Below are 24,871 nucleotides of genomic sequence, written 5' to 3'. Positions count from 1 at the left end.
CATTGTTGTTGATATTCTTATCAAAATTATAAGACTGTAACCATATTATTAATCAACTGTTGTCAAATATGTACCAATACAATATAGAAAATAAATTTAAATACAGATCGATAGAGCACAGTTTAATGAGTATACAACAATTACCCCTTGATCCTTTCTTTAAGAAACAATTATTTTTGTACACATTTTTTTGTAAATATGTAGTAGTAGTAGTAGAAGTGGTATTCTTTATTTATAAAAAACATTGAACAAACGGCATTTCAAGTGTACAATTAAAATGATTCACAAATTTGTATATAAACAAGAATGGATTTAAAAAGAAATAAACTATATCGACTTGGTTAATTTAACCGTCTGTCGATCTCCGCTTTCCCAGTGTCAAAACTGCACAGTGCACTACACCTGACTTCCCGGGTCTTCCCCAGATATCAGATCGTTCTACCAATCACTTTAACAACTATGAGAGCTGAGTTACGTGTTGGATTTAGAATATAATGTATTTAAAAGCTTTCCATTAAAATGTTGTTTCGGTACTTTAGAGCCTGGTTGATGTAGCTGTAAAGAGTTGACCAACATTGCCCATCCAGCGAATTGAATACATCTCGGATCGCCTAACTGTGGTCTTTATCCGTAGGTCTCGGCAAGCGTCTCCCATTCTATAACCCATTGCTTACGTTCCTGCACCAAATAGTTCGCTAGAATTGGTGGCAGCCTATGTTCGGGCATGGTTACCACTTTCTGGATATACCTGAAATGCATTTTAGCTGTAAATATATGCAGCGGCGACAGTCCTGTTTCAAAATATAGCATCCTGTTCGGGGTAAATCTTGGTAGACGAAATATTTTCTTTAAGAACAATCTAAGAAGGCCTTATACTTCTTCATAAGGTGAGATGCGCCACACCTGCGCGCCGTAACAAAGGATTGACCGCATTGCTGCACTAAACAGCTTGTACTTGCTACTCATTGGATCGTCTTTTTTTTTTCTTAGCAGCGATTTCCATGTGCAGTTTATATAATGGTTATAAATGGTTGTTGAAACGACCATTGTGGTAAATCCAGACTCCCAGATACTTATACGACTTGACAATTTCTAGCTGAATAGACCCTAAATTTCACTTTTCGTTTTGTGCAAGCCTTCTCCAATGCCTCTTGAAAATCAGAACATTCGACTTCTCGGTGTTTACTAACAGTCCCCATAAAACAGTATTTGTGCAGAGCATTAATCATTGCTTGCAGTTCAACGGGGGATTCGGCGAGGATCACAATGTCATCTGCATACAGCAGAGCCTTGATCGCGCATCCGCATATTTGAATACCGCAAGGCAGGCTATCCGTTATGTCGTTTAAAAAAAGGGAAACATTAGGGGGCTGAGTAGACATCCTTGCTTTACTCCAGCTTCCGTGGTAAACCAATCGGATAGTTGTTCTCCATCCCATACTGCCGCCAGGTTATCCGTGTACAAGCTGTCGTTGATATGCCAATATTGCTGAGCTTGTAGGTTAGGGTTCTTCTGTCTATAGAGTCAAAGGCAGCTCTGAAATCTACAAAGAACGCGTATAACTTTTTCCCGCTGTCGATATATGACCTTGCTATACTTGTAAGACTGAAAATGTTGTCTACTGTCGAATATCCTTTTCTAAAACCGGCTTGGAAGTCAGTAAAAATATTGTAGTCTTTTAACCAGCTTTTAAGCCGATCGAGTAGTAGCGCAGAGAAGACTTTATCTAACTCATTTTAAAAAGAGATTCCTTTGTAGCTCTGTAGCTAAAGACAGGAAATTTAATAGCTTTTTGAAATTACTTTGAGGCTGACAAGGCTGGCTTTGAATTGAGGAGTAGCTTACTTTATGAATTCCGATGGTATCCTGTCATGCCCGGCTGCTTTTCTTTCTTGTAACATCGGAAGTACGTTTTCCCCTTCTTGTCCTGTTACACATCCATCTAAAGACTGATTTTTTACCCAGGGCCTTGCAAAGTCCAGCGATAGCGTCCAATCTGGAGTCAATAGAAAATCACGGAAATGGTTTCCTAGATCGTTTGCATTAACCTCCATTGATTTTACAAATGAGTTTCCATTGAGTTTCCTAATAGTACTCCAATATGCCCTGCTATCTGTTATGGAATCCAATGATCCCGCTAGGTTAATGTAAAATTGCGTCCGAGCGTTCTGACAAGTTAACTTATATGCGGCGTTTGCTTCATGAAACATTACCACTGCACTTGCTGCGTTTGTTGGTTTGGCCTGCCTTAGCAAGTTGAGATAAAGTCGTCGAGCTGCCTCACACGGCTCCGTGTACCACTCTTGCTTGAAGTCTCTGGGCTCTCTTCGTCCTCGATTATTAATGGCTTTGGTAATAAACTCTGTAAGAAATCCTTCAATTTCGTCAGGGGTTATCAAATCTGCCACACAATTTGTTGCCAGGTTTCGGTCCAACTTTGTCCTATAGTTTTTACTCTCTTGATTTTGCCAAATCAAACTTGGTAGAAGTCCAAGTGGCGCTGTGATTGCGTTCGATGTTGTGGAGAGAATGACTGTAACTTCCAGCGGGAGATGGTCAGAGAATATCTGACTGCTCACTTGGAAGTCCTTGATAATTTCTACCCATGTACCGCGTGCCATACATAGGTGGATCGTGGACCGAGCTTCACCTCTCATAAAAGTGTAAACGCCCAAAGGATCGCTTGACGACCTTCCATTGACCACCGTGAGGCCAAACAGCTCGATCATTGGTATCTGTTACTTTGGCATTATGTGCTTCATTGAGGGAGGTTGTGACTAACTGTTGGTCGAATCCATGAAGTTGAGCTTCACCCAGCCGTACGTTACAATCTCCCATGATCAGTGCACTTTCATTTAGTCGAGCATGGCTTAAAACCTCTATACCAATGATTGCAATTAATATACACTGGCAGCAGGTGATGGTTTTCATTTTCTACAGTCCTCAGTTGGATAATACTGGTCTCATCTACATTTATGAATCTAATTATATTCCGATCGTGAGGTTCTTTTTGTATTCCAAATAAGACTAAGTTTAGACTGTGTTTATCTTGTGCTCTGTGATTTTTGTAAATTTGTCATTAATATCTGTGATACTGGTGCCTTGCTTTGTGACTTAGTTCAACATAACCAGCCGTGCTTGTGTTTTAAATCGTCTGTTTATGTATAATTGTCTATTTCATTGTTTTTAGCCTGTGCATTTTGTTATTGTATCTTCTGTACGCTGTGGTGCGTTTGTTTCAATAGCTATTGTTGTTGTTTCCCATAACTTTCTGTAATCGTATCTCTCTGCTGTCGTTTAAGCTTTTGTCGTGAATAATTTGTTTGTGTTTCGCAAGCCACTCTCAGTCGACAGCCACTCTGACCGCTCCTTCAAAATCTGTTGAAGTAAAGGCATCTGTTCGAAATCCCAACTTAGCTTCAAATATTTTTACCCGATCGGTAACGGCTGGGGGACCTAAAGTTTCACTGCCAGAAGTACCCATAGGTACCAAAAGCTTTGGAGGAGTCCCTGTTTGATTGCCGTTACCTCTACTTTAACATCGGAGAGAATATACTTTCTCAATCCCAATGCTGTTGGCAGCGGAGCTTAGACCTCCTTAGCTCCTAAGTAAATTAAGTTTGAAAAAGAAACTCTTTTGAGCTCAGAGCGGCTGCTCTGCTCCAAATGCAACTAAATAAAATCATTAATAAAGGATATCTAATAGAAACCAAATCGGACTTATATTTTTGGGCTTAACGAGAAATCTACACAAATTAAACTATTACATGGCGACCGTGACACTGGTCCTGGAGGACCTAAGAAGGAACAACTGCACGATGTGATGTGTGCTAAACGCAGTGGTGTGGTAAAAAGATTAAAAGCCAGAAGGGCTGAATTACTGAAGCTACTAAATAACGGAAGTATATTAAATTGGAACAATTCGGTAAAATTACATGCCGAACTTGAAAATATAAAAATTTTACTAAGTGAAAGAAAAAATCAAACCACAGCCACACCCACATCCAACTACCCTGCAATTAAAAGTCTCGCTAAAGCTAATATCAAATTACCTCCGCCACAGAAGAAGGAAATACCCAAATTAACGAAGAAGTGCCCAAACGACTGCGAGGGACCACTGTGCTCGCCTCATTGCGAGTACACCTGTGCAGCCAGCACTGGTGCCCCAACATAGAAGACCGTCGAGGAAGTTCAGCCTGTGCAGCCAGCACCGGCCACGTTTTGCCAACCAAGCGAGACCAAGGAGAAGTGAGCCGACAGCGCTTCATAGAGCTCATTTTTTTTACCATGCACTGCGTTTCATAATTTTTTTTCATTGCACTGTGATGCAAATTTTTTTTAAATTATATAAAAAATTAATGTAAAATTGAGGTACATTAAAGTTGCCCAATTAGCGTGTGTCCTGAAAACCATACAAAAACTAGGCAGGCTTTTCCATTGTTAAAAAGAAATTTTTTCTCAGTTATACAGAGTGTTGGAACCAGACTAAAAAAAAAAATCTACGGCCCAATAAGGCAAATTTTTAACTACATGAGCTAAACTAAATGGCAAATAAATTATAAATTAAATTACACGCTTAACATAAAAATCCTATAGCAGCTCACAGAAAACATCCAAAATGGGTTTAGTAGACGTGAAAGAAGTGGACTCCACAGCAAACGTCATAAATAAAATCGAGTCCAAAACTATGAATACAGATTTAACGAACATTTTATTATCAATCATTGTCTTTTTATGAGCGCATTTATTTTGTACAAGGGATATATGTTTCATAATAAATGTATATCAAAGAGAGCCATAAATAAAATAAAATATAAAATACATAAAGCGCCAACAATAATTATAAAAAGATGTTCAAAATAAAAAAAAAACAAAACAGCAAACCATCTAATATTAATATGTATGTCCATGTATTGATATATTGAATATAGATGTTATTTCATCCAATAATCTTATCTAATGTACAATGAAAATAATTAAATAAAAAAAAATAATAAATATTGTAAACTTATCAGTTTTTATTTTAAAATTTTTAAATTTGGTTGCGCTTTTTTGCTCTTCTTGATCGGCGTCGCTTATTTGTAGTGTGCCCCTTCATTATTATGTACAATATCTCTTAGAACTAAATCGATTAATACTAGATTGCACTAAATATACTAAATAACATTATGCACTGGAATTACACAGCTTACATTCGGCCAATCCTGACTCTAGATCGACCTCGATCTTTACATATTTACTAACTACATAGTCAACTACTAGAACTAACGGTTTTCGTACACGTTTGCACCCAAGGTTTAAGTCTGGCGGCTTCAAGAATGCCCTGGTAAGGAAGTTGGGTGAGCTGGCACTCTTCTATGTCGGTGACTTCATATCTATCATTCGGGAATACACGGTTGATTTTATAAGGACCACGATATTTCGGCGAGAATTTCTTACAAGATCCTGGAGTAACATCAACATTTCGGATAGCTACAAAATCGTTAACCTTATAACGGAGGGGTGCCTCATGTTTCAAAGCATATCGAAACTCATTCTGCTCTTGTGACCGTTTTATATTTTCACTAGCTTTTATCCTTTCGGAGTTAACATCACGCGGGTTAGAAAGGCTAAACTTCTCCTCAAGATACTCGGATAATTCGTCTACAATAGGTCCCCGTTGGTTGCTACCAAAAAGCAAAATACTAGGAGTCTTTCCGGTACTCTTCTGAACGGAATTATTTATTGCAAATTCAACTCGGTTGACCAACTTGTACCAATCGGATTGATTTAACGGTTCGGATAATTTACCTAACATCGGGGTTAACACTCGGTTTATGCGTTCCACCTGACCATTCGCCTGGGGGGCAGCGGTAGCAAATTTAATGTGCTCTATATTTCGCTCACTTAGGAAACTAGAAAACTCAAATGATGTAAAACAAGTACCACGATCCGAAATAATTCGTCGTGGTCGGCTATAATACTCAAAATATTTCAAAATACTGGAATTAACTTCTTTGGTACTGGTAGAATTAACCGGGTACAATTTCACGAACTTGGTAAAAGCATCGATAGCAACTAACAGGTGTTTTCTTTTCGAAGTGATGCACGGCAACGGACCCAAATGGTCAATGTGAACGGTATCAAACGGAATTGGGGCTTTCGGAATGCTATGAAGGGTACGGTCATGGACACTTTTAGGTACTGAATGCAGGATACACGGCAAACAATTGCGGATAAAGGATTCGACTTTGCTTCTCAACAACGGAAACCAATACTTATCTTTCAGGTTATCAACACACTTATCTACACCAAGATGACCCAACTTTTCATGACATAATCTGATCAACTGTTCTTGTATTTGAGTTGGAGCATACAAACATAACCTTCCGGCATCATTCTTTCTATAAATTATTCCATCAATAAGTTCAAAACAACCAACGGCTTCTCTTTCTAATTTATCACGGAGTTTGACAATTTCTGGATCCCTAATCTGCTCGGTCTGTAAGAGTAAATCTATATCCCTAGGGGTAGCTCCAACTACATTTACTACGGTATCCATATTTACATCGCACGGAAAAGACGGTTTATACGCTTCACACAGATTTACGGAACTTTCGGGAATAGCTATCGCGAGACGATTAACGAGATCTAACTGGTTTACGGAGTCACACGGCCCTAACGGTTTTTCATTATCGTACCGGCTCGAGGATCTAACGGTCTTACGCGGAACGGCTTGTGTTCTAAATACACACGGAAACGACGGAGAGAATATGTTATCGCAAGGGTCTCAAGCTCAAAACTATGATAACGAGATTCGGCGGCAGTCGCTTTACGGGAACAGAAAAAGACCGGATGTAACTTGCCATCATCTTGGCGCTGCATCAGCACAGCTCCAAACCCGTGGGAGCTCGCATCGGTATGCAGTTCGGTTTCGCTATTACGGTTAAATAAGGAAAGAACGGACGGACTTGACAATGTTTTCTTTAAGCTAGTAAAAGCTTCCATTTCCAGTTTTCCCATCGGGAACGGACCTCCATTTTTAAGCAGATCAGACAACGGTTTAGCAATACGTGAAATTGACGGAACAAACTTACGGAAGTATGAGAATAATGAAGGGACTTACAATTCAGAGGATCAGGGTATTCACGAATGGCCTTTAGGTGTGTCTCGTTTGGAAGAATACCATTCGTACAGACATTGTATCCTAAATAATCAATGCGGTTTTTTAGGAATACACTTTTCTTGTAATTAATTTCAAGACGGTTTTCATTAAGACGGTCCAGTAATTTGGAAAGTAAAACAAGATGTTCTTCTACCGTACAAGTCGCCAGGATGATGTCATCCATATAAACATAAACCTGACGATTACGTATCATTTCATGGAGTTGAAAAACGGCAGGGCCATTTTTTAGGCCGAAATGCATACGCAGGTATTCATAGTGTCCGTCAGGTGTTATAAATGCGGTGTATTTCACGGACTCGGGGTCCATACCGGTTTGGTGGAATCCACTCTTTAAATCTAGAACTGAAAAAACCTTTTTACTTTCGAGATATTCTAAGCAATCTTCGATCAATGGGGACGGAAAGTTATCTCTAATTGTTAATTTATTTATCGCTCGGTAATCGATGCACATGCGGATTTCTCCATTCTTTTTCTTGACAAGGACTATGGGAGATGCATAAGGGGACTGACTAGGTCTAATAATATTACTGGCTAACAACTCGGCAACTGTTTTATTAACAACGTCTCTCTCTAAGTAGATAATCTGATAATCTTCTCGGTGCACTATGAAACGGTGTAGAATCAGTTAATCGTATGCTCATTAAACATTTAGGCGACCCGTACGCGTTAGTTATATTATCCGAGTAATGCTTTATGATACTACTACATTCCTCAGCTGAAGAAACACCAAAATCGCGGCCTATATCTACATTATCAAGGTCAATAGACATAGCTCCACAAATGCTTTTCATATCAGAAAGCCAATCCGCGAGAGAATCATCAGGAACCAAGGGTGCATTCGGGTTTACAGAATCAATACTTAGTTTAAAGGGTTGCGTTTTGTCTAAAATTAATCTATTATTTATATCGCTAAGCAAGGATGCACAGAATGATTCATTAACGAAAGCAATACGATTATTTATTGAAATTAAATTTGATTCATTTCTTTCATGATTTCTTTTCACAAAAAGTTTAATATTGAGTAACTTAAGGGCGTCTCTGCCAAGGAGAAGCGCTGTAGGTAAGATGAGATCGGGAATAACGTATACTTCTAAATCGTGATACTTTTTTTCGAACAAAATTGAACAGGGTACTTTTCCGTACGCTGGTATTGATGTGCCACCAATTCCGCGAAAGGGACTTTTCTTTAGCTGATGAACTTCATTTAAATATGGATAGTATGACTTTCCCAAATAGCTTATTGGGCTTCCGGTATCTAACAAAGCAAAAACATCTTTAATATCGGTGCATCCTGTTAAACTACTTAATCTTAAACTTACTAACTGAATAAACGGCTTTTCAACCATGGTTTCTTCAGCTTCTGGCAAGGTAAAGCCCACGGTGCGCTTGCGACACTGACGGTGCATATGGCCCACTTCGAAACAGATGAAGATCCGTTGTCCGGTCTTTTCGGCTTCTTGCAATCTTTGGCGGTGTGCCCCATTTTTCGGCAGTTGTAGCATATAGTGTCTTTCGGAATTACGGCTCCTGGGCGAGGGATCATGGTGACGGCTTTACGATTGGACTCCAGACGTACAGACTGGAATCGCATTAACTTTTGACGTAGCTCATCCAACGTGATACAATAGTAGAGTGGAGCAGCGCGTCCACTGTGGTCCTCTAGTCCATCGACGATGTACTTCACGACGTCTACTTCATCAAAGTTGCCTTGCTGGGCGATATTACGCATTGTTATGAAATACTGCATCAAGGTCTCGGACTTCCCAATTGTGCGTTTTTGCAGTTGTTTCGCAATTTCCTGGTTTGACATTCTGTTTCCAAAAACTTGGGTGAGCGTGGCGCTCATTTCTGGCCAGGAAGACACCTTTTCGTACAGCATGTATTGCCTAGCTGATCCTCGGAGAAGACGGGTGCCAATAGATAGGCATTGTGTAACGCTTAGTTTATGAACCTCGGCAGCTTTTTCCAATTCACGGATCCAAACCTGGACCGACAGGTTGTCGTCTCCTGAAAACTCCGGGATCATGGCCTCCACATCCTTCAGATCGACTTGATGTATGGAAGCATTCGCTGTAGTCATGCCTTCCAATTCGGCGACTATCAATTTGAGTTCGGCTAGCTTCTTTCTAGCGGTGTACAGTTCCGTCATCTGATTGATTTCCGATGTTTCGCGAGCCATTGAGCGAATGTTCTGCTCAATCGGTTCTTGCCTCGACATGTTCATAACGGTTTGCTGCGAACTTCCAGAAGGTTCCAATAACGGCGCCACAGCGTCGGCCATTTGCAATTTCTCACGGTCTTCGATCAGCGTTAGCATGCGGTTTGCAAGCTTCGGTGTGCTCGGGGAATCCTGCTCCTCATCTTGACCCTGGATCTCTGTGTCCTCGGCGTCCTCGATGTTAGCCTCCAGATTCCTTGCACGGTTTAACGCAGCACGGACTTGGTAAATTGTTGCATCAGCCCCGAACATGATGCCCTTCTCGGAAAGGAGCTCCAGCAGCTCGTCTTTGGACATCTTAACAACCTCACAGTATAATAACATTGCGCAACATTTGGGCAAACCCCACACCTGATTTGTAAACTTTTTTTTTTTATTTTAAAATTTTTAAATTTGGTTGCGCTTTTTTGCTCTTCTTGATCGGCGTCGCTTACTTGTAGTGTGCCCCTTCATTATTATGTACAATATCTCTTGGAACTAAATCGATTAATACTAGATTGCACTAAATATACTAAATAACATTATGCACTGGAATTACACAGCTTACAATATAAAATATGAATACTACAGAGTGTATTAGAATTACTCTTGATAGGGAACCCAACTTTCAGAACAGGGTATTATCAATAATCGAAAACGGAGCTGAGCCTCTACTAATCAATGAATTCGAATATGAGTAAATGAGTAGGTACAATTAAGGCTTTTCTCCCTTGATACATTGCTCAAGTACCCAGAAGGCGATAGTATTGAGCACCGTCCCGACCCTAAAAATTATATCAGTTATTAAGGATAACAAGTTACTTGGGAGACATCTTTCATTGATGGTTTCAAAAATCTAGAAAATATTCCATTAAATAATGGAATGGGACGAATTATATAAAGAACTAAATAATATAAAAATTGATTTTGACAGATCTTATAAGTCACTATCAAGACCCCGGCCAGCACAGCAAAACACTGTGAACAAGCATGCCGAAATAATATGCAGCGCGTATACTAATACACGATCAGAGAGACAGGCTAAACAAAGCCCATTGGTCTCAGGTATCAAAATATATAAACAAATTACGGGATAAACTAATAGTTATAAAGCAAAGGTACGACTTAACAATTTCAGTACCAACTATCCTAAACACACCTTTGAAGATAGAAGGTGCCTCAGGGCAGTCATTTAGGCCCTTTGCTGCTTACTCTGTTTATAAATGATCTTCCTCCTATCGTAAATCACTCTCGTGTACTAATGTATGCTGATGATGTTAGGCTTTGTTTATCTTGTAATAATATAGGGTCGGGATTCTGCTTGCAGTGAGATCTAAATGATTCCAGTAATAGTGTCAGTACAACCTTTCGAGTATCAACTATATTATTTATCTGATTCATACACTACCAAACTATTATTTACCGTTGTCCATCCTAATTTAGAATATTGTTCATCGGCTTGCTTTACGTGGTTTGCACTGGGATCAAAACGTGGTTACCTTCTCAATCGAGTATTGATTAATTAATTGCTTAATTTGGCTTTCTAGTAAATCGAAGAATACTGCTTGTTACTAGTTTCTTGCATAATCTTAACAGAGGTGATTAGATTCCGCAGATTTGGTAAGCCGCCTAACCTTTAATGCTCCTGTTACACTAACGCGCCACTACTATCCTATTAACTTGGCACGATGTAGTCTACGATCTTAGTCTACACGAGCCCATTCGCGTTCTTTGTACTAATTATAACACCCTGTATCATCTATTTGTTCCTCAACTTCTATCGTTATTGAATACTAAAATCGTAATTTTAGTTTTCGTTTTTTTTTTTACCAGTCATTTTTTGTTCTATGTAGCTTCCTCGCGAGCCGTAATAACCCGAAATTAAAAGTGGGCCCTGTGCGTAACAAGCACGTGCTTCGTATCGTTGGGCCACTTGCTTGTACTGGTCTTAGTCCATCAACTTTCAACGATAGTAAAGAATAATTGTTGAGGCGGGGTGGCTTGATCGCTGAAGTTGGATGAAGTCCTAAGAACGAAGGTACGAAAAACACGGGGGTACTTTGGGGTTTTTTTTATACGACGTTCGTGGGTGTTTATTGTTACACTTGGAAAATAAACGGAGCTTAACTTAGGCTAAATTGAGTATAATGTGAGCTACAACTAGAGCTTAAAAATTATCAGAATTTGACTTTTTCGATTTTTTCCAATTTTTTTTTAATCGTGTCGATAATATTGATATTTTCTAAAAAAACAAAGTGAAATCTAAAAACATCTTGTATTCAGTCGTATTTACTTCCATTGTAAGTTGTACATTATTATTATTTGAGTTATTTTTAGTTATTATTGTGAAATTTGAAATTTACAAATTTTCTTGGCACTCTTTACTCTCGGAAAACATTGATGTTTCCGATATATATCGGTGTTAAGAAAAAAGCTAATTTCAATATTGACATCGACAGTTTTCAAGAACAAGCTACAACTCGGCAAGCTTTGACAGTGTTTAATTTTATTGTAATTAATTATTTTTACGTTATCAACAGACGCCTTACAGTCACTAAATTGTTATTGCCCGTACGTGACACGGACAGACGGCTAGTAATCCTGATCAAGAATATACTTACTTTATGGGGTTGGGAACTGCCTTCTACCTATTACAAAATTTACCGATTTATTATTTTAATATTTTTTACCAAATTGGTACCAAAACCATTGAAATACGATACTCCATTGCAAAGTTATGCAATTTAAATGCATTTTTGGCTATTTTCAAGTTAAGACCCTTACTCGTAGAGTAAAAGGGTATACTAGATTTGTCGGAAAGTATGTAATAGGCAGAAGGAAACGAACTGCCCTGCCTCGATTTCAATGATCAATCATCACACCTCGTCTTTAGAGATTTATCTCAAAAACTTTTTAAAAGAATGATGCAAAAGGGTCGGGAAATAGGATGAAGCAATTTGTCAATTAAATTTTAAATTGAAAACCGGCCGGAAATTAGTGTTTACGCTAGCGGACTCTGGGGATCGCTTTGGGGCTCTGGTGTTTACGTAAGCGGACTTCTGGGCTCCCTCTGGGGCTCTGATGTTTACAATATCGACTTGAATGTTTACAGTATCCGTTTGTGCGGAGTGAATGAATAATGAGTAGAAAGAAATACCTGACCACGGTTGTATCTCGGAATCAGTCAGAGTTATTTCGAAATTGGCTTTTATCTCAAAGTTCTTTATGAATTGGGAAAGTTCCCCTAAATAATGTGTCATATAACTATCATGTTTGTATTCATAAGGGAAAGGATATAGGATGTACCTAAAATAATTTATATCTTGAAAGCGTGAAATGAAAATTGGCCGTGCCTTTCCGACACATTCGAGTTCATTCATATATATTTTTTCTGAGCTGATAAAAATTAAAAACGAGCACTTCATAAAAGGCAATCTTTAAAATAAAATACAAAAAGGTAATTGGCTTGACGATAAATGGAAAAGCAACCTGTTGAAAAAAATTCATGATATTTTTAAATGCGTAAAATCAAAGAGCAAAAATTAAAAAATATTAATTCATTGTTTACTACGTTTCACAAACGGTAGTCGTTAAAATAAATAAGGAAAACTAACTTCTATCGCCTTAAAGGCAAGGCAGATTTGTTATTGGCGCAGCCACCTAATTTGCGAGTGTGTAGTTGTGGGTGTGCTATTTACAAACAAAAAACATGGTTTGATTCCAATTTAAATGTTTGCTTTTATTTAACAAAACATTTTTCATTTTGAAAACATAAGAAAAAGATATTCTTAAAGCGGAAAAAGTCAATTTAATTAACAAACTTTTTCTTTTGGCTGCAAAGTGCATTCAAAATATTTAAATCAACCAAAAATAAATTTATAAGTAACTCACGCCAATTCCTCTGACCTGTCTCAGTAAATTCTAATATAATTCAAATGGTTTTATTAAAGAAGTTAACTTCGGCAAGCCGAAGTTTATATACCCTTGCAGTTATATATATTAAATTTAAAAAAACACAGATGCTATGATTTCTTTCATTTTATTTTCCCACCAATTTTCCGATCGTTCCTATGGCAGCTATATGATATAGTTGTCCGATTTTGATAAAATTAAATTCGAAATTCAGAACTAATTAAAAAATGTTATTTCCAAGCATAGGAGTTTATATGTTAAAAACAATAAATAATAAAATAAAGTCTGTAATGCCATTGGCATCCATTCTTGTTTTATTTAATTTGTCTATATTTATTGGCATGCTAAAAATGGTTTAAATTGGACCTTAAGTTAAATCGCGTTTAAATGCACGTTTTCTTTGTGTAGTTCAATTTAAACGTAAACTTTTTCTGTTCAGTTGTTGTGCCAAAAAAGATTACCTGGATTGTACTTGTTTTTAGAAATGTATATATATGAAGTTTAGATAAGTTCTTTAACCTCAATAATGGCATCACTTATAGACAAAACATTTTAAATACAAATAACACATTGTAAAAAAAGAAAGGAAACAACGATTCAAAAAATCCTGGAAAGTTTTGAAACATATAATACAGTTTTAATATACGTCGAGATTTAGGAATTGACCTACGGTTGGAGCTTAGATAAGGTTTTATCTAAAACTTATTTTATTGAAAGTCAAATTTTTAATTTTACGTACATTTGGTTTCTCTTGTTCATATAGTTTTTTATCGGTGCAACCCTAAATTGTTTTGTTTTGCAGTTTAATCAATCACTACGAAAATGTACACAATCATTGATTTTATGCAAAATCTTTATTATTCGGCCGTGTTTTAGTTTCGCTTTCGGAAGATTCACACGGACTTAAGTTTCCCAGACCTGTTCCAAGATTGACTTCCGTCACGAAATCTTTTCTCTTTCTTCCTCCTTCCGAAAACTCTTCGCCAAACATTGGGCTGGTGGGCTTATAACCAAAAGTTCAAATATTAATTGTTTAACAAGGGAGAACGCTATAGTCGATGCCATCGACATCAGATACCCCTTACTCAGCTAAGTGTACTTGGAGAACTTAGGGAGTGCGAGGGAGGTAGCAAAGCGTCTGTTGCTTATGTCTTTATCATAAATTCCCCGAATTGAACCTTTTTCGACATGTAGCTTAACATTGATAATCAAAATATAATCTCATTTACATTTTTCAAAAATATTCAGAAATATGGGGGCTAAGCGGGTTTTAGCGTTATGGGCGTTTGTGGGCGTTAAAGTGGGCACTGCGCAAGAAGCTCTGGCTTCTAATTAAAGAAAACTATAAAAGCTAGAAAGTTGGGATTAAGCATTCAGATTCTAGGAACTCGATAGCAGCGCAAGTTTGATTGAGCGGATTGCCACGTCCACTCTAACGCCCACAAACGGTCCTGTTGCACAATACCTATCTACTTGCAAATAATCGTATCAATATCGATATTGTTTAAAAGTACTGTTAATGGCGAGCGCGGAGATTATAACCGCAGAACAGACCTGGACTTCACTTCCTGGTATAGTATCAGTAATTCTTCCACTGCAAACAATGCAGTCTCGATCATGCTTTCGTGGAGTGCAGACGCGTTTTTGCATCGCTGCGAAATTCCCTGTGAAGAGTCCATGGACAAGTCCACCTCCGTGGCAAGACCTACTTCTTTTGTGAATCCGACTTCTAAAGTCGCAGTGTCAGTGCTTCTATGCTCCGTTAGTTGTGCCTTGTATTTGCATTCATTCTTTTCTTCCAAATAAAAGAAAAAATAATTTTGAACTTGCTCGCCTCTACCGCCCGATTGCGGGACTTGCGCCCTACCAACTAGGCCACGATCGCCTCAAAGCAGGCTGGTCAAAGGCCTTTTGTATACCATAAGTCGGTAAAGCAGTGCAAAAATGGCTGGTCTTTCAGACTACGAAGATAAGCTACACATCCGCAATGCTGTGGCTTTACAACAGAAGAAAATGAGTGATGCACTAAGTTGCTCATAAACAAAATTTAGTCGCCTATATTCGTTTCACAACAACCCACCTGTACCAACCAATGAAGTTGGTCCGGAACTAGCAGCCATAAATGCCGATGATGAAAGCTGGTGGACTCCAATTTCGGTAAACAGCAAACGCCGTCTTGACTCCAGATCACCGAATTCAGTCACCAAAATAATTAAAAATTCCAATAGGCCAAAAAAGAACGTCTCTGCTAACCGTTTTTTAGAACTGTCGAACATGGACATAGTCGTCGAAGTTTCTCAACCGGTCAGCGCCAACGACTCTGAAAAAGCCAGTACTTCTACCAGCAACAACAACGTAGTCAACACTAATGTTGGCAACAACCCCGCTAGCAACAATAAGAAACATAGCCAACCGTCTGGCAGCCAAGGACAATTAGCCCCCCACAAACCACCCCCAATTGTGGCTGATCACTGTGAGAATCTGAACGGACTTATTAGATGCACTGACACGATCGTTGACCGTCCAAGTACTCCCTGAAATGCCACCCCAACAACTCTGTTGCTATTCTGGCTGCAGATCCAGATGCATACAGAGCGATAACCAAGTCTCTAAGTCTATCGAGTAGTCATCCGTGGTGTTCATCATTCCATCCCGGATGAAAAAATTAAGGAAAGTCTTACCTTGACTGGCCACAAGGTTCGATTTGTGAATAGACCTAGAAGCCGCTTCGACAAAACCAAGTTCGTGAATCTAGTCATTGTAGAATTAGAACCGGCGGCAAATAACAAAGAAATTCACTAAATTAAGGCACTTTGTCGGCAACGGGTTCAAGTTGAACTCCCCTACAAAAAGGATGATGTCGTCCAATGCCACCGGTGTCAAGCATTTGGACACACTAAAAATCATTAACAAAAGCTATCCAACTGCTTCAGATGTGGCCTACAACACGGTTTAGAGGCCTGCGTAAAGGATGTTCACCCAGTCAAGTGCGTAAACTGTGGCGGAAACCATACAGCAAGCTATAAAGGCTGTGTCGTCTATCAGCAAGTTGCATATCGACGAAAAAGTATCACATCCCATCGTGGCACTGTTCCCAAACAGTCAGCTAATTTGAATGTTCAGTCAAACTTTGTGGGTCAGAACTCCTACGCAAGCGCCGTCCGTGGTCAAGTTAGTCGTCCCCAGCATTAACAAGCTCCTATGACTTTCCCACGGAGTCAACAGTTTCCTCCACTGGGCAGCAAAAATAGAAAGCAAAGTCAGCTAAACCATCAAGTAGCACCACCTCGGCAGCAGCAGCAGTTATCACAGCAACAACAAAATCCTCAACAACAGCAACAACAGCCAAGTCACCAGCAGCAGTCTTCCCCCCAACAACTGGGACGCAGCTCGCAGCAGTTGATCAACGACCAGCAATGGCAGCGTCAAGAGCAAATGTTTATGCAATCTAACCAAAAGCTGTCGGTCCACGTCGCTCAGATGGACAAGCTGTTCCAAATTATGGTGTCTATGATGGGACTTGTCTCAAAACTTTTGCCTCAAAATTCTCCTGGAACTGCATTCGCTGAGTTTCTCCCAATCAATGTTGCCCAACCATGAGTCAAATCGGCCTCAACATTGGTGCGTGGAACGCTGACGGACTTGCCAACAAAGCTCTTGAGCTCTTTGTAAAATGTAATAATATTGACATTATGTTGGTTAGTGAAACACACATCTGCTCGAGGTCGTACAACAAGTTGCACGGATACGATATACATCGTATCCCAACCCATCCGGCTGATCGGAAACGCGGTGGCTCTGCAATTTTAATAAAATCCTGCCTTCAATGTTACCAGTTCTATAGTCTACAAAGTCCAAATGTTCAATGTGTCCCCGTTAAAGTTAAAACAGACCTTGGTGAAACAGCTATTGCATCTATCTATTGTCCACCAAACTTTCAATATTTTGCTGACGACTTCGAAAAACTCTTCGACGACCTGGGAACAAATTTCATAATCGCAGGAGACTGGAACGCTCACCACCGTCTCTGGGGATCCCGTAACTCAAGCACCCGCGGAAGAGCACTACTAGACTTTATACAAAGAACAAATGTCCAGGTCCTTACAACCGGAGGCCCTACACACTATCCGTACAGCCATTGACAGAGGGATTCGGCCCGAGAGTCTCTCCATCTCAGAAAGTCTTGAACTAAGCTCTGAACGCATGTCATTGATAGTGAAACTAAGAGTCGCTGCGCAAAAAACTTCCCGAAGGCCTTGCATCCTTTCTCGGAATGCGAGCCTCCCACTCTTTCAAGAAGCAGTCAACCGGCTTGCTAACCTAAATATGTTCTAACGCTCTCCTGACGCCATCAACGACGCCGTCGAGCTATTTGTCCGGAAAATCCATATCGCTGCCGAGTCCTCAATCTCAAGCCCAAGCCCCTCCAGACCACCTCAGGCTCCTTTAAAACCTGAGATTATGGACCTAGTAAGGCTTTATGAAACCAAACGGAAATACTTTAAGATGCTCCTGAATGCTGACTCCACCAAACCTTACGGCCATAACCTCTGGAAATCCACACGGAATATGAAACGACAGCCCCTACGAAAGATCCCCATAAAGAAATCTGATAACACATGGTGAAGGTCCGACTCAGAAATTTATATAGCTTTTGAGGACGAACTTGAAATACGCTTCCAGTTATTTGAAGTCGCGATCCGCGAGGATGTTGAAGAAACACTTGCCTTCCTTGATGCTCCTTCCCCGGATGCCTTACCGATCCAACACGTAAGCCCAGAAGAAGTTTGTCTTCATATCCAAAAGCTACACCCTAGAAAAGAGCCGGGCTTCGATGGCATTGATAGCAGAATCGCCAATGCTTTGCCTAAAAAGAGAATCCTGTTCCTTGTTCTCCTGTTTAATTCAATGCTTCGTATCCACCACTTTCCCTCTCAATGGAAGTGTGGAAAACCGAAGAACCTTGTCCAGTCTTACCGACCGATAAGCTTGCTACCTACATTCTCTAAAATATTCAAAAGCATATTTCTTAGCAGAATCATGGGAGTAAGAAGCGTGAAGGATGCCATTCTCGACCACCATGTTTTAGGCATCATCATAGAACCCTAGGGCAAGCACATCGAGTTGACCAGCATATTTTAGATGCGTTTGAAAGCAAGCATTACAGCTCTGCAATTTTTCTCGATGTTAAGGAAGCTTGCGACCGCGTGTGGCCAATTCCTCCTACTAAAATCATACCTGCTTGACCGAAATTTCATGGTCGAGGTGAGAAGGGAAAGCTCAAGCATCAGAATCGTTTGAGCTGGCGTTCCTCAGGGAAGGGTTCTGGGTCCCGTTTTGTACACCCTGTTCACTTCAGATCTGCCGTGTCCTAATAAGCCCTAAGGACACGATTCTGGCTACATACGCTGACGACACTGCCTTTCATGCGAACACCTCTTGCCCAATCGAAGAGTCAAGGATCACCCAGGAATTCCTCGACTGCTACGGGAAGTGGACAAATAGGTGGAACATATCCACAAATAGAAGAAAGTCGCACTACTGCAATTCACCTTGAGAGAAAAGATCCTTCCTAGAGTAGAGCTTCTCGATATCACCATCCCGCAATCACCCCAGGCGCAATGTTTGGGTTTTATCCTGGACAAGCGGCTCACCTGGAAGCAGCGCACAACCAAAATAGCAGCTACATGTAGAGCTAAGCTGAGGAAACTCAACTGGTTGCTTAAGCCAACAAGCAAGCTCAGCCTTGGCAACAAAGTTTTGCTGTTCAAAGCAATTGTGGTGCCCTCGATGACGTATTGCATTCAACTATGGGGCATGGCTTTAGACTCGAACGTCATGAAAGTCCAAAGGGTCCCAAACCGTGCGCTGCGTATGATTGAAGACGCGCCTTGGTACATCAGGAATGACGCCCTAACAATTGACCTTCATGTTTCCTCAGTCAGGGAACAGACAAACCGGCACTCCAGTCGGTAAAATGAACGCCTCACTGCACACACAAACCACCTAGCAGCTTCCTCGGCCCACCCAAGGACTAGAAGAAGACTAAAGCGAAGGCACCCTGGCGATCTCTGGACAAGAGGACGTCATGTCTCTCGAGTCCTAAAGCAGTAAAATTGTTTTTGTTCAATTATTGTAAATATTGTTAATCACCTTTTCTGTTATGTATCCATGTTAATTACTTCTCTTCGTATACAACGTTTTATAGCCATTAGGTTGGCTGATCAACGTTAAAGAAATGAATGCTATTGCGTTCGCCGGCAGAGGTCTGAAATATATATATATTTATGCTCAGTCACTTGCTCAGTTGTTCCTTGTGGGCTGAAACTCCTGCGAAGGTGGCTTCTGGGTAAAATTGGCAGTACCTAAAAAAAGTGATTAGGGGTTATCTGATGGTTAGTGGTGGTCGATTTTCTCTTAACAAAACCATGTTTACACGTTGATATCAAAGAGGAGCACAAATGTTGCAAATGAGAGGTAATAATGCGTTCAAAGGTTTTAGGGATTGCAGACAATTTGGCCATTCCTTTATAGTTCTGGATATCCACCTTCGCACCCTTTTAGTGGAAGAATCGTTTCAGATAGTAGGAAAAACCGATGATGAGATAGACAAATGAAAAAGTTTAAGAATGGGTTTACAAGCGGTTTGGGCACAAAACTTAGCGCACACCCAGGGAGTCCACTGACCCAGGAGAATAGGTTGGCGTTATAGTCTCTAAAACACATAAGAGAGAACTTTCGGTAATTACAGGAGAAAAAATACAATTTGCCCTATTTAAGTGATTAGGGTAGTTAGAATTAGACAAAGAATCAGAACTATAAGTAGATTGGAAGAATTCAGTAAATAAAGCTGCAATTTCGAGATCCGTAGAAGCCTCAATAGAGTTTAATCGTACCGATGATGGCAATGCTGAAGACTTTCGCTTAGCATTAACAAAGTTATAAAACTGATTCGATTCAGTTTGAAAATTCATGTTTACATCGAAAGTCGACTGTCCCAACATGCACACCTTTTTCCTATAGTGTTCCAAAAACGTAAAAATGATATAATTATTATATCCATATAAATGTTAATTTTATTTCAATTTAAAACCGTCCAAAAGTAAGATACGAAATATGACCTTCTTCATATTCCGTGATCATTGAAGACGTAGCTAAGGTAATATAACTCTGTCTGGTTACAAAGGCTTTCCAAAACCGTTCGCAAAAGCTTCTCGTGTTCCTCGGGCATTTCAGTATATCGTCTGAATAATAATAGGTGAAATCGATGCCTAAATATTGTGGACGAACCTTGGAGAGTTGACGTTTACAAATTCCTGCAAAAGGGCTTGGAATCTAAGCACACCTTGAGGGGTGGACACAAAATGGTCTTTTGCCTTGGTAAATGTGAATATGTTAGTAGTGTTGGTGTTTTTGGTCCATTGCGTCGACAAGGAGATGAAACTTAGAGATAAAGTCTGCTCTAATATTAGCTACTTCAGCTACAATGAAAGACCTCATGAAGGAATGCTGTAATCCAAAGTTTAGATCGACTGACATTCTGCTGTAGGTATGTATAACAGTTCCATTTGCTGCATACAGAATAAGATCGCCTTTCTTGATGTTATGATAACAGATACCACGGACGGTTACAAATACGGTTGTTGCCCTTCATTTGGCATCCACCATCAAAATCTGAGGACGCTGTTGTGCGATAGAGGTTCATTCCCCAAACGGCAAACTTCTGCTTGTTGACCATCAGAAACCGTTTAAGTTTAAGGTCATTTTGTGAAGATCTGTGATGTCAGCCACCAGTTTGACTTCCGGAACGATTACTTTTCATTCGTTTAAGTTCACCCTGGATCGTATAAACCTTTATAGCAAGCAAGCGCAGATGATCGCCAATCTGCTTGATCGGTTCTGAAGGGGCCATCGCATTCACTGAACTGTTTGCGGATAAATTGCTTCGCGCTAGGGTAAAGGCTCTGGGAGAGCGAAGGGTTTCTAGCATTTTGTATGCAACATAAGCCAATCGTTTTCCCTTCATATTTTAGATGCCAGAAGATTCTCCGTCTTATAGCCACTGACTTATTTTTAATTCTGCAGACTATGCGTGTACTTGTAGAGCAAACGAGCCATGAGCGTGTCAAACATTTTTTTGGAGGATGAGTCACTAAGTCCTCCACGGCCAAAACATCATCCAAACTCGGACTGTCCCTGGGTGTACACTCCGTCGTCTAGTGAGGGCCGTAAGCGCGTCCATTGTAGGGCCTCTTCCCAATACTGGTTTATTCTGAACTGCTGCGAAAAGGTCTTTGGCGTGATATACTTCAATACCACCAGTCTTGGAGTTTGAGTACGACACAATGAATTAAAACTTTGTATTATACCCACCCGATCCATTATATAATGTATGTATATAAGTTAACAACAGAGGGCTGGCAGCCCACCTAATAAATAGAAGAGGACTGACCGGCCGGCTTCCCCTTCCCCCTGCCGCGATGCCGACTCAGAGCGGCAACATGCGCCGGCCGGGCGCTGACCTACCTGCCCCCCGCACCCCGTGCCGAGTCACGGTGAGAACTGCAAGGTCGGCAAAACTTCAGCCGGCCGCTGACGCTGACGCCGACGTCGACGCCGGGACCGGACTCACCGGGCTCTGGCAGGTGTTGGCGCAGAAGACTGGGGCAGAGCCAAATGGACCGGCGAATCAACACGACTTGTCAGCTTAAGTTTATTAAACAAAGAATAATTATAACGTATACAAAAGGCCAAAGCTATTGATTGGGAGGAACTATAACACATACAAAGGCCAACGCTATCGATTGGGGAAGATCGAGCTACGCTTGGGACTGCACAAATACACCGGAATGTCTAGGTATGAAGTCGGTCCTTCCCGGGGACATACGAGGCCCCTCGGGAAGGACTTAACTTATATATAATATATATAATATGTATTTAATTCCATTCAGTTGCTGCGACTATGCCACCGAGGCATTCTGGCTGAGCAACTTGGTGATATGGTTCAAGCCATGTCTGTCCGTGTGAACACTGTCATCTCAGAAAATATAAGATCTAGAGAGTTAAGATTTAAGATTTTGATTCCTGAGCTCCTAACTTAGCGCAAGTTACGCGAATATGCCACGCCCACTCAAACGACAATAATGCTTAAATATTGAAATCGCGTGTAGGTGGTGCCTTACAATCTCGCGTTGCTGCTTTTATATCCCCATCTCCCTTTACCTGGGTAACGGAAGTTTAATTCGGTAAGACGACGTTATTGCAGGTTGTCCTTATTGGAGCATTGTTTTCGTACCCAAGGTTGCTCATCATGACCAGCACCCAACAAATTAAGCAGCAGTCGAGTTGGTAACAGTAACAGGCTCCCAGTTGCACCGACTGCAGGTGTGTCTCGGATCCCTGCCAATTTACTTAACGTGACGTGCTACGGACTGAAGGGATTACTGCCACGGCATTCTAATATACCCCCAAGTTAGTATATAATGCACGGGTCTAGTTTAAGCGCCAAACCAACGCCCTGGACTAGCAGCTATTGTTATGTACAATGTACACAGCAACCAGCCCAGTAGCAATTCTAGTACTTGGTTGTCGGGAAAGCACTTCCCCTTGCGTAGGGGCGAGATCTATATATAATCTCTACTGTTCTGTGGGTCACAACACCCAAGCTGTGTAACGCAACATCCACGTCGAACCACAGCCACCACTATACTCCCACAAGGGGGCCGACCTCAGCTCCGACAAGCTCGGATGAGGCAACCATTGACATATTAGTCGCCTCCTACGACAAGCTATGACAGGCTGTGGCAGTATTCTTCGCCGCTACTACTCGGCAACAGAGACAAGGGACTACCATCCCAGCGTCATCTCTCATTGCAGCCATCCTACGCCTTTAAAAGGCAGCGTCGGCGAAAACTCCTAGGAGACGCATCCGTTCTGGAGTCTCAACTTCTCCTGTAACAATCTATCTTTCCTGTTCACTAACGATTCCAAGGGCATCAAGGTCACGCAGGTCGTGGTACAGTTGGCATTCACATAATATGTGGAGCCAGTCCACATCAGCATGCGGTAGTGTTACTGAGGGTCCTGCCCTGCAGAAATGCGTTCATCGACCCGTGTCCAGTGAGGCAGTCCACATGAGCATGCGGTAGTGTTACTGAGGGTCCTGCCCTGCAGAAATGCGTTCATCGACCCGTGTCCAGTGAGCAAGAAGCCAGCTCGCAGGGTAAAGACAAAGTCTTTTCTGTTGTAAATGAACGCTGCCTCCTGTCCGTGGAGCTAGTCGTTGTCGTCTAGTAGGACACCTTTCCTCAGTTTGAATTTAATTGCAGCACGATGAGCATCAAGATCTAGGGGAGGAGCTCCAACAAGCACCTGTAGTGCCACCGTGGACATGGTTCTCTGGCCCGATGTTAAAAGTTTTAGGGACCTACCCACATCCGCAACCTTGTACCAAACCCAGGCACCAATAATGCACAGGGCACCATTAGTCCACTATAAATCGTTCTCTTCGCTCGGGAACTGAACCCCCAGTCGACACGGAGCACTCGCGCTAGCCCTGCGGGAATTCCAGCCAGCCGATCACGAACTGCCGCGATATGCGGGAGATAGCTCAACCACTCGTCAACTGTGATGCCTAGGTACCTGCAGCTGGTGACGTACGGTAGCTTAGCTCCAGCAAACCGTATCATAGGTCGTAGGTGTGTGAAAGTTTTCCTTTCAGCAGCATGATCACAGTCTTGCTGGTTGACACGTTTACCTCAACTTCAGGCCACAGGTTCCCATGATGCTCATTAGTTGCTCTCCTTTCGCTCAAGTTCGGCTTGGCTATTTTCTTTAACGAACAGGAAGCAGGTTCCAAATGAATGGTTCGAAGGCAGGATTACTCCTGTCCTTATCAGGCCCTTTTAGCAGTGGTATCACCCTTGGATGTTTCCACTCAGTGGGGAAGTATCCCTCTGAAAGACAATGAGAATACAGCGATGTCAGGTGCTGGGGGATGGCACGCCACACCTCCTTAACGATACCGCCCGTGATGCCATCAATGCCCGGAGATCGCCGGCTTTTCAGGCTCGCGACACAGGTCGCCACCTCGAAGGTTTCGATGTTTTGTAGTGCACCAGGGGGTATGTCTGCTCGTGTAGTCAGCTCCGCAACAGTGAAAAAGCTGCAGAGGAGCACATTAGCGCAATGGTGCCACGTTATGAGAAGCGCGTCGTTTGAACGAAGACATCCAAGCTCGGTTGTCTTTTTTCATCCTCGGCATATCCGATAGACTTGTCCCCATGGATCTTCCTTGAGGCGTCCTACGAAGTCCCGCCAGTTGTTCTTGTTTGTCGTCAGAATAAGCGTTCATACGGACAGAAGGACAAACGGACATGGCTATATCGACTCGGCTAGTGATCTTGATCAAGAATATATATACTTTATGGGGTCGGAAACGCTTCCTTCTGCCTGTTACATACTTTCCGACGAATCTAGTATACCCTTCTAGCCCAAGAATCTGCATCCTTAGTCTCAACATTTAAGCTTTTATAGTATCCGAGATCTGAGCGTTTATACGGACAGACAGACAGAAATATAACTTCGAAAGTTGTCA

At 41.2% G+C, this 24,871-nt stretch overlaps 1 protein-coding gene across 5 annotated transcripts in view; it reads right to left on the bottom strand.

Annotated features, from left to right (window-relative positions):
- The window catches only part of rl (Mitogen-activated protein kinase rl), a 554,163-nt gene that overhangs the window by 137,592 nt on the left and 391,700 nt on the right, over positions 1-24,871 (bottom strand). The window contains exon 8 of one of the 5 annotated variants that reach the window (XR_011605500.1): positions 19,429-19,640. The exons of the other annotated variants lie outside the window; for them this stretch is intronic. The gene's annotated coding sequence lies outside the window, so the exon portion shown is untranslated. The remainder of the gene's footprint in view (positions 1-19,428; positions 19,641-24,871) is intronic. 5 annotated transcript variants of the gene reach the window in all.

The sequence above is a fragment of the Drosophila suzukii genome (genome assembly GCF_043229965.1).
Source record: "Drosophila suzukii chromosome 2 unlocalized genomic scaffold, CBGP_Dsuzu_IsoJpt1.0 scf_2c, whole genome shotgun sequence".
Classification (NCBI taxonomy): Eukaryota; Metazoa; Arthropoda; class Insecta; order Diptera; family Drosophilidae; genus Drosophila; species Drosophila suzukii.
This window is presented reverse-complemented; position numbering and strand designations above follow the sequence as displayed.